At 40.3% G+C, this 15,295-nt stretch overlaps 1 protein-coding gene across 5 annotated transcripts in view; it reads left to right on the top strand.

Moving 5' to 3' along the window:
- LOC126471447 (muscle calcium channel subunit alpha-1-like) overlaps window positions 1-15,295 on the top strand; it is an 876,499-nt gene that overhangs the window by 652,194 nt on the left and 209,010 nt on the right. The gene's annotated exons all lie outside the window — the stretch shown is intronic.

The following is a 15,295-nucleotide window of genomic DNA, read 5'->3' as shown; positions in this document are numbered from 1 at the left end:
ATGTCCACTGGCCACTGTTCCTAAGGACTTTGTGAAGCAGTTTACTGGACCCTGAAAATGAATAGCTCACATCTTATCATCTTAACAAACTCTGTATATGAACCCTATCAAACTGTGTCTTACATAGTTACTGGTGCACCGCTTAGTCTTTGTGTATTAATCTCTTTGTTGAATTTGATACAGTTACATTTAAGAAGTTGTTTCAGCCACTATGCTCTTGGATTGTAGTGTCAATAGATAGTGTACAGATGTTATTTCACATGACATTTATTGTGTTTGTGAAAACTAATTTTTCAGTGTGACTTCTGCACTGTGCAGTGATAGAAACAATGTGTGGAATCTACATGCCAAACATCAAGTTCTCAGCCAAATTCTGCAATCTTCCAAAGTCATCTTTTCAGTGTTTCAGATATTCGGTGGTATAGTCACACTCAACAGTCATGTGTACCACTTGAAGTTATTTTTGTGTTCCATGCCACCTCTCTCATATACCCTGACCAGGTGACATTGCACAGTTGTTAATTCTCTAGATTTGCATTCAAGTGACGAACTCATATCACTGTCTGGTTACCTAGATTCATACTTCCATTGTTTCCCTAAATCTCTTAAAAAACTGCCAGAATAGTTCATTTGAAAAGGCATGGACTGTTTCCTGTATCTATCCTTCTTTATGCCAATATTACAATGCATGTTTGATTACATCATAATAAATACGACTTCAAACTCTTATCTAACTTCCTTCTTTACAATTTGACACCAGATATTTAGGAAACTTGTCTACTACCTCACAGCTTCCTAGGCCATTTTTATCTGCCTTTATGTATTTACATTACCTTGAATTAAGTATCACTGGTGTGGTTGTTGTTTTCAGTCCAAAGACTTGTTTGATGCAGTTGTCCATGCTACACTACAATGTGCAAGCCTCTCTATCATCAAGTAAACACTGCAACATACATCCTTTTGAACCAGCTTACTGTATTCATCAATGTTTTCCCTCTACAACATTAACCCCCCTACACTTCCCTCCAATTATAAATTGGTGATCTGTTGATATCTGAGAAGGTGTCCTGTCAACCCTTTCTTTTAGTCAAGTTGTGCCACAAACTTATTTTCTCCCCAGTTCTATCCAGTATTTCCTCCCTAGTTACATGATCTTCCCATCTAATCTTCAGCAATCTTATGTAGCACCACATTTTTATCTAAACTGTTTGTTGTCCATGTTTCACTTCCATACATGGCTACACTTCAGAGAAATACCTTCAGAAAAGGCTTCCTAACACTAAATCTATATTCAATGTTAACAGATTTTTTTCTTCAAAAATGCTTTTCTTGCCATTGCCAGTATACATTTTATATCTTTTCCACTAAAGCTTCTACTCTGTTCTGTTTATCACACACATTTCACTTCTGTATAAGGCTACACTCCAGACATATACCTTAAGAAAAGATTTACTCATACTTAAATTTGTATTCAATATTAATAAATTCCTCTTCTTCAGAAATGTTTTTCTTTCCATTGCCAGTCTGCATTTTATATCCTCTCCTCTTCAGCCATCATCAGTTAACTTTCTGTCCAAATAACAAGACTAATCTACTACTTTCAGTGTCTCATTTCCTAATCTAATCCTCTCAGCATCACATGATTTAATTTGACTTCATTCCACTACCCTTGTTTTACTTTTTTATGTTCATCTTATATCCTCCTTTCAGACCATTGTTGATTCCATTCAACTGCAATTCTAATTCCTTTATTGTCTCTTACAGAATTATAATGTCATCAGCAAACCTCCAAGTTTTTATTTCTTCTGCATGAATTTTAAGTTGTCCTCCAAATTTTTCTTTGGTTCCCTTTAATTCTTGCTGTATGTACAGATTGAATATCTTTAGTGATAGTCTACAACCCTGTCTCACTTCCTTGACAACCACTGCTTCCCTTTCATGCACCTTGACTCTTATAACAGCCATCTGGTTTCTGTGGACGTTAGAAATAATCTGTTGCTCCCTGCATATTATCCTTGCTATCTTCAGAATCTCAAAGAGTGTATTCCAGTAAAAATTATCAAAAGCTCTCTGTAATTATACAAATGCAATAAATGCAGGTTTTCCTTCCTTTAACTTATCCTTCTAAGATAAGTCATAGGGTCAGTATTGCATTGCATGTTCCTAAATGTCTCGGGAATCCAAACTGATCTTCCCAGAAATTGGCTTCCACCAGTTTTTCCATGTTTCTGTAGAGAATTTGTGTTAGTAATTTGCAACCATGAGTTATTCAACTCATAGTTCAGTAGTATTCACACCTGTCAGCAACTACTCTATTTGGAAATGGAATTATTGCATTCTTCTTGAAGTCTGAGGGTACTCCCCTATCTCACATATCTTGCACACCAGGTGGAATAGTACTCTCATGGCTGGCTATCTCAAGGATATCAGCAATTTTGAGAGATCATTATCTACTCCAAGGGCCACATTTCAACTTAGATCTTTCAGTGGTCTGTCAAATTCTTCTAACAATATCATATCTCCCATCTCATCTTCATCTACATCCTATTCCCTTTTTAAAATACTGCCTTCAAGTTCATTTCCATGTTGTTTCCCTAGCCAACATATGCTTCTACATTCTTGCATTTATCCTCTAGCTGTTCCAATCAGTCTTGTTTTTTAGACATTTGTATTCCCTTTCACCTGCTTCATTTGCTGCATTTTTATATTTTTCCTTTTCATCGATTAAATTCAGTACCTCTCATGTTATCCAGGGATTTCTACTAGGCTTTGTATTTTTACCTATTTGATCCTCTGCTGCCTTCACTATTCATGTCTCAAAGCTACTCATTCATCTCTATTGTATTCCTTTCCTCCAGTTCAGTCAGTTGTTGCCTAATGCTTCCTCTGAAACTCTCAACAACCTCTGGTTCTTTCAATGTATCCAGGTCCCATCACCTTAATTTACAACCATTTTGCAATTTCTTCAGTTTTAATCGATATTTCATAACCAGTAAATTGTGGCCAGAGTCCATATCTGCCCCAGGAAATGTCTTACAGTTTAAAATCTTATTCCACAATTTTTCTCTTGCCATTATATAATCAATCTGAAACATTCTGTTGTCTCACGGTCTCTTTCACATATACAACTTTCTTTCATTATTCTTAAATCTAGTGTTAGTGGTGATTAAATTATGCTCTTTGCAAAATTCTACCAGGTAGCTTCCTCTTTCAATCCTTTCCCTCAGTCAATATTAACCTACACATTTTCCTTCTCTTCCATTTCCTACTATCAAATTCCATTCCACTGCTGCAATTAAATGTTTATCTCCCTTAATTATCTGAATAATTTATTTTATCTCATTATACATTTCATCAATTTCTTCATCATCTGTGGAGTTAGTTGGCATGTGAACTTGTATTACTGTGGTGGGTCTTGGCTTCATGCCTATCTTGGCTGTGACAATGCGTTCACTGTGCTGATCATCGTAACTTACCCACATTCCTATTTTCTAATTCATTATTAGATCTGTTCCTACATTACTCATATTTGATTTTGTTTTTAAAACCCTGTATTCACCTGACCAGAAGTCCTGTTCCTCCTGCCTCTGAACTTTGCTAATTTCCATTATATTGAACTTCATACTATTCATTTTCCCTTTTTAAATTTTGTAACCTACCTTGTCAATTTTGGCAAGCAAGCCACTGCACCATGGCAGGGTCTGTGGTTCATTGATGTTGGTGATATATCACTAGTAACTGAATTCACAGTGAGCAAGACATAATTTTTTTCTTTGGGTTACTCCTATTTATTATAGTAGATGTATTCACCTTTACTCTTCTCTTCTTTTCTCTTCTTCAGTCTGTATTTTTATGTGAATTCATACTGAAATGCAGTCTCTACTTATTTAGCTCTACAAGATACACTAACTGACCAGAAGTAACAATACACCTGTTAGTGGACATTAATATGGGGATCTGTCCATCCTTCATCTTCATGATAACTTGCAATCTGCTGGGGATACTTTCAACAAGCTCTCTGAATATTTGTGGATTAATGGCAGTCTATTCTTCCTCAAGATCCAAAACCAGAGAAAGTAGTGATGTTGGTAACAGGGGTTGGGAAGGATGCTAACTCATCCCAAAGGTATTCCAATGGGTTCAGGATGGGTCTCTGGTCAGGATAGTCCATTTCAGGACATAGCAAAGTGCATTGTCATGCTGGTGCAGTCAGTCATAATCTGTGAACTGTTCCTCTACTGTACACGATACACAAAGCTGTAAAATGTGTTCACATCCTTCTGCATTTAGTGTTTTCTTAAGCACAATAAGGAGACTGCTACATACCAACAAAAAAACAGCTCTTACCTTAACACCACCTCCTCTGTTCTTCACTGTTGGCACTGTGTGTGATGGCAGGTAATGTTAACCTGGTATTTATCATGTCCAAACCCTTCCATTGGTTTTCCATGGGGTATAGTGTGATTCATCACTCCAAATCACTTATTTCCAGTCACCCACTGTTCATTGGTGCTGCTTATTACATCACCTCAAGTGTCACTTAGTGCTGTCTGCAAAAATGTTTGGTTTATGAAGAGCTGCTTGACCATTCTACCCCATTCTTCTTAACTCAATATGCACAGCCATTATTCTAGACAGACTGCTGGTAGCATTTTGGAATTCACAAGTCACACCTTTCACTGATTTTATCTGTTTTATTTTTTACAACCACTGTGCACAATGCTCAACGGTCCCTGTTTGTCAGTACATGAGGTCTGCCTGGCCTTGATTTACCTGTGGTTGTTCCTTCATGATTCCACCTCATAACAACATCATCAGAAGTTGTGTGCAGCCTGAGTTCATCTAACCGACCCATTCTGCTGTTACTGCTTCTCTACTGACACCGCAATAATCGCCACCTCCTTTTATACTGGTGGGTCCACCTCTCGTGACATCCAGTGGTCAATTCTGCAATACGTGGGGGTGTCCAGATACTTTTGATCAGATAGTGTATACGTGGGTAGAGCAATTGGAGCCTTAGCTGCACATTACTGAAACCTCTCAGTCAGGTGGTGGAGTTGTAAGGTACTAAACTCCCATTTGAGTGTAAGTCATATAAAATCCCAATAAGGGCCTCCAGATATAGGTATTCCATAGTTTCCCTGAATTTCTTAAGGGAAATGCTGTGATGATTCCTTTGAAAACAATGTGGCCAATTTCCTTGCCCATACTTCTCCAGCCTGAGTTTCAGCTCAGCCCCTAATCATCTCATAATCAATAGAATGTTAAATTCTAATCTCTCTTCATTTTCCTTCATTGTTAAAACATGAGACCATCTGCATCAGCCATTTTGTATGGTTATTTTGAATACTACATTAAACTGCTCAAAAAAAACTTTCACACTGCTATCACATCTGCTAACTTTTGTGGTGTTAGTTTCAAGGGCAGCAGATAATGAAAGAATGAACTTTATGATACTAAAAAACTAACTTTCAAATTGCACATCTGTGAAACTTAAGTCCTCTACTGGTTAACATTCAGTACTGTTGCTCCACCCCATTCATTGTACATGCTAGTCTTCTCCTAGTGTGTTGTCTACAGTGCTATTCAGGCCTGTCCCACTGTTTAATGGTGACACTCCTGAGGTCACCCAGTGTGGATGGAGGGCTGCTGAATGTTGAACAGCAAGTTTCAATTGGTCCCAAGCATGCTCAACTTGTTTCACATTAGCATGTAGTGGAGGCCATTCCATTCAATTGATTACTGTGTTGCAGAGAAAGATTTTGATGAGACAGTTGTGCATTGATATAATGAAAGATAGACCTGTCATGAAAATGTTGACTGTATGACTGAACAGTAGGCTAGAGGATGCTGTAAGTGGTACTACACAACCCTCACATTACCATCAATAGCAACGAAAGACATCCAACGCGATACCAAATCAAATCGTACTGACCCGCCTCCCTGTTGAATAAGTTACAAGACATGCTTAAAAAATTCATTAATACCATGCCTCCTCCATATTCTTGTATGATGATCAGTGAGTGTCAGACAAATCCAGCACTAGTCAATGAAGAGAATCTGAAGTCATTGATCTAGGTGCCACTTTAGGTATTCCCTTGCTCACATCCTTTGCACATCCTGCTGCTGTGGAGTTCCTTATGTTGTTTCTGATGAGTCTCTAGGGGTCAAATTGATCAAATGGAGATAAATTCATATTACCTGTGTCAAAACAGATCTCCGTAGTTGCTAAAAAAATCACAGCATTCAGTTTTGTCAGATTCTCTCAATCTGTAATTTGTAAGTAGTGATCATCTGCTAGTGGTGTTGATTGTGAAAAACCACTATGAGGCATATCTTCAGTGTTTTGTCTCTCATTAGTTGGCATTCAAATTATATTGCTGTCATGTATGCTAATTCAGCTGGTATCTTCACATTCTTACACTCGTTGCCTCAAAGTAAAAATGCGCATATGGTATAAAATTGAAAACATTTTTAAAGACTGTTCAGTGTTCATAAGACACAAATTCCCATTAATGATTGGAGGCACATATTCTACTGAACTTCATTGTGTGCTCGGGGTTACTTTTAAGTCAAGTACACATAGTTATTTCCTGTGCTCAGAAGAGTAGTATTGAAGGAGTGTCTGTTGAAAAGAAAAACACAAACTTTGAAAGTTACAATGGTGTTGCCAGATGTTTCTTTAGCAGTTTGGAATTTATTAGGTACCAGAGAAGGTATTTCTCTAAGTAACATCAGAAAGAACTGCAATGTACTGTGCAATATTTTATTTACTATACTAGAAAAAGTAATAAAAATATATTTAGAAGAAAACAGTGTTCTTAACTTTATTATTGTAAATACATTAAGCAAGTTTTTTGCTGTTCCCACTTTTGTGCTAACATCTTTGTACATGTCAGGGGTAGTCACATGATGATGAATATACTGGATTTTTGTTTGGGAAGAGTGTGTTTCTGATACTCATCTGATCTTCCTAATTAAGGCTTTTTGTTGTGACAGGCAAATGCTAGACTCATTCCTTCAATGAATCAATGGTCCATTCCATCTCTCTATTTTCATAAATTTGGACTGTTCATTCCATAATGACCTGCTGTTGATGCAAGTTAAAAATTAACCTCCCAAGTCTTTTCCTGTCAATGTCCTTCCTTACAACTTCTCACTCCTTGGGGGTTACACTTACTGTGTCTATATCATCCATAAGCTACATCTACCTCCTGAGTGCCCCTAAAATCTGACCACGTTGGGAAGCCCAGTCTGCAGTGACATTGTTAAAGCTTGGCAAATCCCTGTTTATGAAGCTGAGGGCTGCTCCGTGCCAGTAGTTCTCTATAAATACACTATGTGATCAAAAGTATCTGGACACCTGACCTGAAAATGACTTACAAGTTCATGGCACCCTCCATCAGTAATGCTGGAATTCAATATGGTGTTGGCCCACCCACAGCCTTGTTGTCAGCTTCCTCTCTCACAGGCATACATTCAATCAGGTGCTGGAAAGTTTCTTGGGGAATGGCAAGCCCATTCTGCATCGAGTCCTACACTGAGGACAGGTATCGATGTTGGTTGGTGAGGCCTGGCATGAAGTCAGCGCTCCAAAACACCCCAAAGGTGTTCTATAGGATTCAGGTTGGGATTCTGTGCAGGTCAGTCCATTACAGGGATGTTATTGTCATGTAACCACCCCACCAGAGGCCGTGCATTGTGAACAGGTGCTCAATCGTGTTCAAAGATTGAATTGCCATTCCCAAATTGCTCTTCAACACTGGGAAGCATGAAGGTGCTTAAAACATCAATGTAGGCCGGTGCTGTGATAGTGCCACATGAAACAACAAGGGGTGCAAGCCCCCTCCATGAAAAACACAATCACACCATAACATCAGAACCTCTGAATTTTATTGTTTTCACTACACACGCTGGCAGATGACATTCATTGGGCATTTGCCATACCCACACCCTGCAATCAGATTGCCACATCGCGTACCGTGATTCGCCACTCCACACGTTTTTCCACTGTTCAAGCACCCAATGTTTATGCTCCCTACACCAAGTGAGGCATCGTTTGGCATTTACCAGTGTTATGTGTGGCTTATGAGCAGCTGTTCATCCATGAAATCTAAGTTTTCTCACCTCCCACCTAACTGTCGTAGTTTTTGCAGTTGATCCTGATATAGTTTGGAATTACTGTCTGATGGTCTGAATAAATGTCTGCCTATTACGCGTTATGACCCTCTTCAACTGTTGGCAGTATGTCTCACTCAACAGATGAGGTTGACCTGTATGCTTTTGTGCTGTATGTATCCTTTCATGTTTCCACTTCACTATCACATTGGAAGCAATGGATCTAGTGATGTTAAGGAGTGTGGAAATCTTGCATACAGACGTATGACCCAAGTGACACCCAATCACCTTACCACATCCGAAGTCCATGAGCTCTGCGGAGTGACCCATTCTGCTCTCTCACAATGTCTAATGACTACTGAGGTCGCTGGTATGGAGTACCTGGCAGTAGGTGGCAGCAGAATGCACCTAATATGAAAAACATATGTTTTTGGGGGTGTCTGGATACTTTTGATCACATAGTATATGTTACCTGTAAATGCTTCACTGTCCACTGTTGGATACTCAGATGAAATATCTTGCATTATGAAGTGGGGACTTTGGCTTAAACTACTGGGTAGCTATGAAGGTGTATGTAAATACATTTCAACTTCAGTGTGTACTGCACACAGATAGATTGGGTGGTTACTTGAGCAAAGAATTCAGTAGGGGCACTCACTTTTTTATCTGCCATGACTGAGTTATATTAGGCTTGCTTGGGTACCTGAGGGTCTGCCTAGAATGACTAAATTCCATAGTTACTAGTGGGAACAAAATAGTTCCATATTCTGCTTCATAGTCTTATTTCCAAAATAAAGAGTTTGATGTTGGTAGCAAGTATACTCAAACAACAAAGAGTGCAAGCCACCTGAGTTCTGTGTCTCTCATAGCCCGTGAATTGTAAAACACTGTGGGAGTGGTAGATAGCTCTTTCAAAAACTATCACTAAGCATATCATGCCAATATAACTGCACATTCTAAGTAGAACTGCCATGTGAGATTTCTATGGACACCTCACAGTGTGTTAGAAAGGATTGTGTGTGACATGCTGACACATATCCTTTGATGACTCTTCGTCATGGGAGTTTTAATGCACATAATGTGCTTACTGTGCCACAAGGCTCAGCAACCACCTGGCTCATGGATCAAGCTGTAGTGAGCTCCTTATTATCATCATGATATCCACATCTCCTGAAAACTGTCCAGAGGGTTCACTTCAGCACTGCTATTTGGTCACTATTGACCAATTTTTCTCTATGCTTTCCAGTTCTCATATACAGTTCTCGGTGGGAAGTGGTAAATGACCTGCATTGTAGTAACCATTTTCCTATTTGAATTCACTGACTAGAGAGAGCAGTTCCTCCCAAAATAAGAGTTACTAGGTGTATGTTCAGTTAAGCAAACTGTTTGGTCAACAGGCAGCTTGCCATATTGTGGTAGTGTCCAGGACTGGATGGGTCACATTACTGACATGAACAGTGCTGTAAGGAAATCATTAGAAGTGGCAGTGCTCAGTTGCTGCTGTAATGTAAAACTGAAGCCTCCAGAGCAACTGGGTGATGTAGACCAGACAATTTTGAAACCTTTCACCATGCTGAGGTCATAAGAGACAGAGCACAAGCTTGGAACAAAAACGGATGGCAAGAGAAATCAAGTGTGTGTGATTTTCAAAGAAACCATCCTGACATTTAGCTTAATCAGTTTGATGTAACAAGAAACTTAATTAAGAAGGGCTAAATGAGGATTTGAACATGTTCCTTTAAAACTGAGAGTCCAATCTGCTAACAATTGTATTATTTCACTCACTCCCAAAGCTACTGCTATTTCTACTGCTTTCTGACATCACAGAATGTTAACTGAGAGCAGACAGCCAGGACTTCAGTTCCACTAACAATTGTGGCTTACAGTCTCTCCTCCTTCAGATGGCAGTTGTGACATGTGTTATCTACAGCTTGTAATTAAACCTGATTATGAAAGGTTCTCTTCCAGAATTTTGTAGCTTCTCATAGAAAGGGTCAGTTAAATTTGCCTTGCACTCTTAAATTTTATTTTATTATGAGGCATTTTTCTGTTTTTTGGTGAGATGTGAAAGATTTGTATATGTTCAAGTAAAAATCGTAGTGTTTCTGTGACTAGCTGTTTATGAAAGTCAGATTGAATGATCAGTCACCACGTTGTTTGTATATTTACACTCCAAACAGCTTAATAGTTACTTTTAATATGGGTTTGGATATTTCACTCCACCACATATAACCTGACCCTGCAGTAAGCAAAAATACAGCAGGCTTTCCCAAATAAGCATCATGTAATATGTGCATCTTCCAAACTTCACAAGGATTAAAATACTATTTGGATGCATTAAATAAGGATATTATCCTGCCTCAAATATGCTTGTATGGTGTATGTGTCTGTGATATGGTCATATTTGAAGCATGCAGTTAACCATCAGGGTAATAAGAGTATTTAGGATCATATTTGCATTCAGCTGTATTTTATATCATTGCTCAACCATCTTTAAAACAACTGTAATAACTGTTAATGACCAGTTAAGTGCTATGAGATTCATTCTAAGAGTTGTTTATTCTTTTTTAATTAATCTGCTAATATTGATGTTTTACATCATTGTTAGCTAAAACTCTTTCTTTGTTTCTTATTAAGATGCCAAACATTGTATTAGCCTTGATTATGCCAAAGAAAAATTGTACTTAAAATGATTTTTTTTTAGTTTGTATTTCACAACATTGGGTAATCACCATGATTTTATCATAGTGTCTAATGCAAATGGCTCCCCTTCTTTGCTCAGCAGTGTTTCTGAACCGTCTGCAGGTTTTGACTTTCAGTCAAATTTACAAATTTTTTGTGTGACCTTGAGGCAGGTGCAGAAATAGGATTTAGCTCTGGGGGTGGGAAGTCACAGTTCACAGTTCCTTACAATCTCCTTCCTTCCTTCTTCCTTCCTCCCCCCATCCCCCACCCCCACCAACCACCCCCACCCACCTTTCCTCAGGAGGCTCACGACTTTCATGAGTACATCCATGGTGAGCATGGGGCCTCAAGCTATTACAGCACCTACTTCCTTTCTTGTGCTGCTGTCTCCCATTGTCAACTATCCTTACTTCTCTTACTTACTGTGTTGTGATGGCAGCCTTTGAGTGTGACCTGGCTATCCACAATGTTCTGGCTTCCTTTGTCAACATATTCATTCATTTACTTTACATCACCTTTTGGCTGATGTAAATTTTTGGTCCCATTTAGGTTTGATCTTCTTTTCTGTAGTGTGAACCAAATGGGGAAGAATGCCTTAAATAGTACCTACTGCATGCAGTGTTCAAGATAACTTTCACACAATACCTGCATAGTTTCACAAATGCACTTAAAAGCCAATGTGGTACCCAGTCTGATGTGGCAGGATAATTATGTACCCTTTCTGTAGAGCCCCCTGACAACACAAGGATCACATGTCTGATGCCTGAGCTGCTTGCTCTTTTTGTCCCATGCACACAAAAGGTCCCTAGGATAATTTAACAAATACAGGAAACTTTATCTTAGCCTTTGAAGGGAATCTCCTCCCAGAAAGATTTAGTCATGGAGCACATGTGGGGCATGAAACATTACATCCCACCACCCATGAAATGCTTACGATGCATCCACTTTGGTCAGATATCATCCCACTCTACAAGTACTCAAAATGTGGTATCTGTGGGTAATCACTAAATGAAGGTAGTCCTTGTGTGCAACCACCTTTGTGCATTAATTGCGCAGAACACTGTCCTCCATATTCTCCAGTTTGCCCAGTCTTCAAGAAAGAAAATAAAACACAGAAATATGACTCTGTTGACCACCTTTTGTATACTAAGGCAAGAAAAAAATATGAACACCTGGGTGTTGTCAACATGGTGACCAGTTATGCAAAAAGTCACTGCCCCCTTCCCTCTCCCCCTCCCCCACCCCCACCTCAGTATTTTTCAAACCAGATCTATCACCATCCTCCACTCTCATGGTTCATGTGACACCATCTTCATGAACTCCTTCCCACACCCTGCCAGAAATGCTGCCTCTCCCTTTGGCATCTACCAATGATAAGGGGTCCCTCTCGGAATCCCTCTCCCTGGAGTCGGAATCCCTGAGATCGTATTTGACACTAGCCAGTGGCTGAAGGAATTGGGGCATGTGGGTCCCAAGTCTGACCACTCTTCGTCCATCCCTACATCTACTGCAGAGAAGCACTTGCAAGAATCTCAACTAACAAAAATTGTGAAACACAAGATGAGGGTGAGGGTGAGGGAGAATTGAGAGGAAGTTACTCCAGTGACCTCAGAGATGACAGGTCCACACACACTATCAGTTTCTGAGCCAACATTCATTAGTGTTCTCCTGCCATGCCAGTGACAGTCAGTCATCCTGGGATGTCTCCTCACCCATTCAGGCCTAACCAGGATGCCCTTACCGTGATGATCCAATGGATGGACAGATGCTACTGTCACCTGCTGGAACTGCAACAACTAATTTTCTCTTACTCTGCAATCTGTATCACCCTCCAAGAAACTCATTTCATTGATGACAATTCCCCAGCACTTCAGTGATACCGTGCATTCTGTTTGAATCATACTGTCTCCAGAATGGCAACTTCAGGGGTCTGAATGTAGGTTCACATAGATATTATCAGTGAGTGGATGTCTTTCCATACAAGGTTAGAAGCAGTAGCAGTGTGAGTGTAAAGTATCCCAGCAGGGCTTTTACTTCCCTTGAGATAACTTCAATAATCCAACAGCTCCCCCCCCCTTTTCTCCTATAGATATTATCAGTGAGTGGATTTCTTTCCATACAAGGTTAGAAGCAGTAGCAGTGTGAGTGTAAAGCATCCCAGCAGGGCTCTTACTTCCCTTGAAATAACTTCAATAATCCAACAGCTCTCCCCCCTTTTCTCCTATTTTTGGATTTCTGTGTGCATCAACCCCTGTGTGGAAGTAACATTTCATCTGGTAGGGGACTTCTGATTGACTAGCTTCTGTGCCATTCGTGCCACCTTTTCGGTTATTGATCTTATAATCTCCTCACCCAATCTTGTGACTTCACTTCAGTGGTCACTTTACAATGGTCCTTGCAACAGTGACCACTTCCCGGTGATCCCATCACTTTCTTGTCATTGCCCAATGGACCACTTACCACAATTGACTTGCCAACTTGCAGTTATATACTTCTGCTGTCTCCTTCACCTCTTTTCTATCAGACTGCATTGATGAGGTTATGGGAGATGTCCTCGACACAATCACTCGTACTGCTGGATCTGTTATTCCTCTTTATACATGTATGCTTCACCACTGGTCAGTCCTGTGGTGGACCAGAGACATTGCAACAGCTTTTCACGATTGTTGTATGGCCCTGCAACATCTCAGGTGGTATCCTTCACATGTCACCCTTCTCACTTTTGAGTGACTGTGCTCTAAAGCCCTCTATCTAAATAAGCACAGTAAGAAGAAATGTGGTGAACACTGTGTCTCCTACATGAGAAGATATGCCTCTTGCTCCCAGGTATACACCAAGCTCCATACTGTTCTGGGTTTCATCTTTCTTGGTGACCTACATACTGATGTTTCAGTTCAGGCTGAACACTGTGCGACAACTTCAGCTCACCCTTCTTCCCCAGCTACCTTTCCAAACTCAGAAACAGCTAGTTGAAGATATCTCCCTATGTTTCAATCCCCTGCCAACTTAAATTATATAATGAACCTTTCACTGACTGGGAAATGCTTCATCTCTCATTATGCTGCAGACCATGGTTCAGTTCATGATCAGATGATCTAACATCTGACTGTTACTCAAAGGCTGCATCTACTTCAACCATATTTGGTTTGAAGGCATAAACCCAATATCTTTCAACAGCTACAGGCCAGTTGGCATCATCAGTGTGATCTGCAAACTATGTGAAAGGATGGTTGCCTGTATATTATGCTGGAGTCTGGAATCTGAGGGTGTTTTGTTCCCCTATTGATGTGGTTTCCAGGATGTGCGATCCACAACCCATCAGATTATGTTCAAAATGTCAATCTGACTGTCTTTTTGCTAAATGCCAACATCCCATCACAATTCTTTTTACCTGCATAAGGTGTATGAGACTGCTTGGTGCCATTACATTTTACTTGCCCTTCATGACTGGGTCTTTCAAGGTTCCCCAATGATTTTTATTTGTTAGTTTTTATCCCATGGGTTGTTCCAGGTTAGAGTTGATGCTTCACTCAGCTCTCCGAAGGTCTAAGACAACAGCATCCCTCAGGGCTCCGTGCTGATTGTCACCCTTTTCGCCAATGGCATCAATGGGATAGAGGCCATTTTTTGGTCTACTGGTCAAACCTTTTCTTTTGTATCTGGTACAACTCCTACTCCATAGCCTTGGCCAAATGCTTACTCCAAGGCACCTTGCAAATGTATTTCTGTCATCGTACCAAGGTCCAACCTGACCCAGAACTCTACTTGGGTACCCAGCACTTAAACATTGTTGCACAGTCCCATTTTTGGGGCCGGCCGCGGTGGTCTAGCGGTTGTAGGCGCTCAGTCCGGAACCGCGTGACTGCTACGGTCGCAGGTTCGAATCCTGCCTCGGGCATGGATGTGTGTGATGTCCTTAGGTTAGTTAGGTTTAAGTAGTTCTACGTTCTAGGGGACTGATGACCACAGGTGTTAAGTCCCATAGTGCTCAGAGCCATTTGAACCATTTGAACACATTTTTGGGCCTCCTCTTAGATAAACAGCTGACTCCCCCTCCTCCATATTCATGAACTAAAAACTAGCAGCATGCGGAAGCTTCAAGCTCTCTGCTTCCTTGCCCTCTCTTGTGGTGCTGATCGTACTACTCTTCTCCATTTATACCAAGCCCTGGTCTCATCCTGACTGGTCTACAGTTACCACGTTTATGGTTCAGTGAGTTTGCAAATGTTAGAACCATCCCCTCATTGTACCATTCAACTGGACACTTGTCAACTTCCAAATTAGTCCCATAGACAATCTCCTTGCTGAAGCATGAACCCTCCCCATTCAGCTCTGATGGTACCAACTCTTTCTCACTTATGCAATCAGCATCCAACAATTTCATCATTGTCCAACTTATTTATTGCATTCTTTTTGCCTGTGAGGGGCATCAGCCCCCTGAGACCGCCATTAGGTGGGATAACCGGCTGGAAAGCACCTCATACCCATCTGC

This window comes from Schistocerca serialis, chromosome 3 (assembly GCF_023864345.2).
Source record: "Schistocerca serialis cubense isolate TAMUIC-IGC-003099 chromosome 3, iqSchSeri2.2, whole genome shotgun sequence".
Taxonomy (NCBI): Eukaryota; Metazoa; Arthropoda; class Insecta; order Orthoptera; family Acrididae; genus Schistocerca; species Schistocerca serialis.
This window is presented reverse-complemented; position numbering and strand designations above follow the sequence as displayed.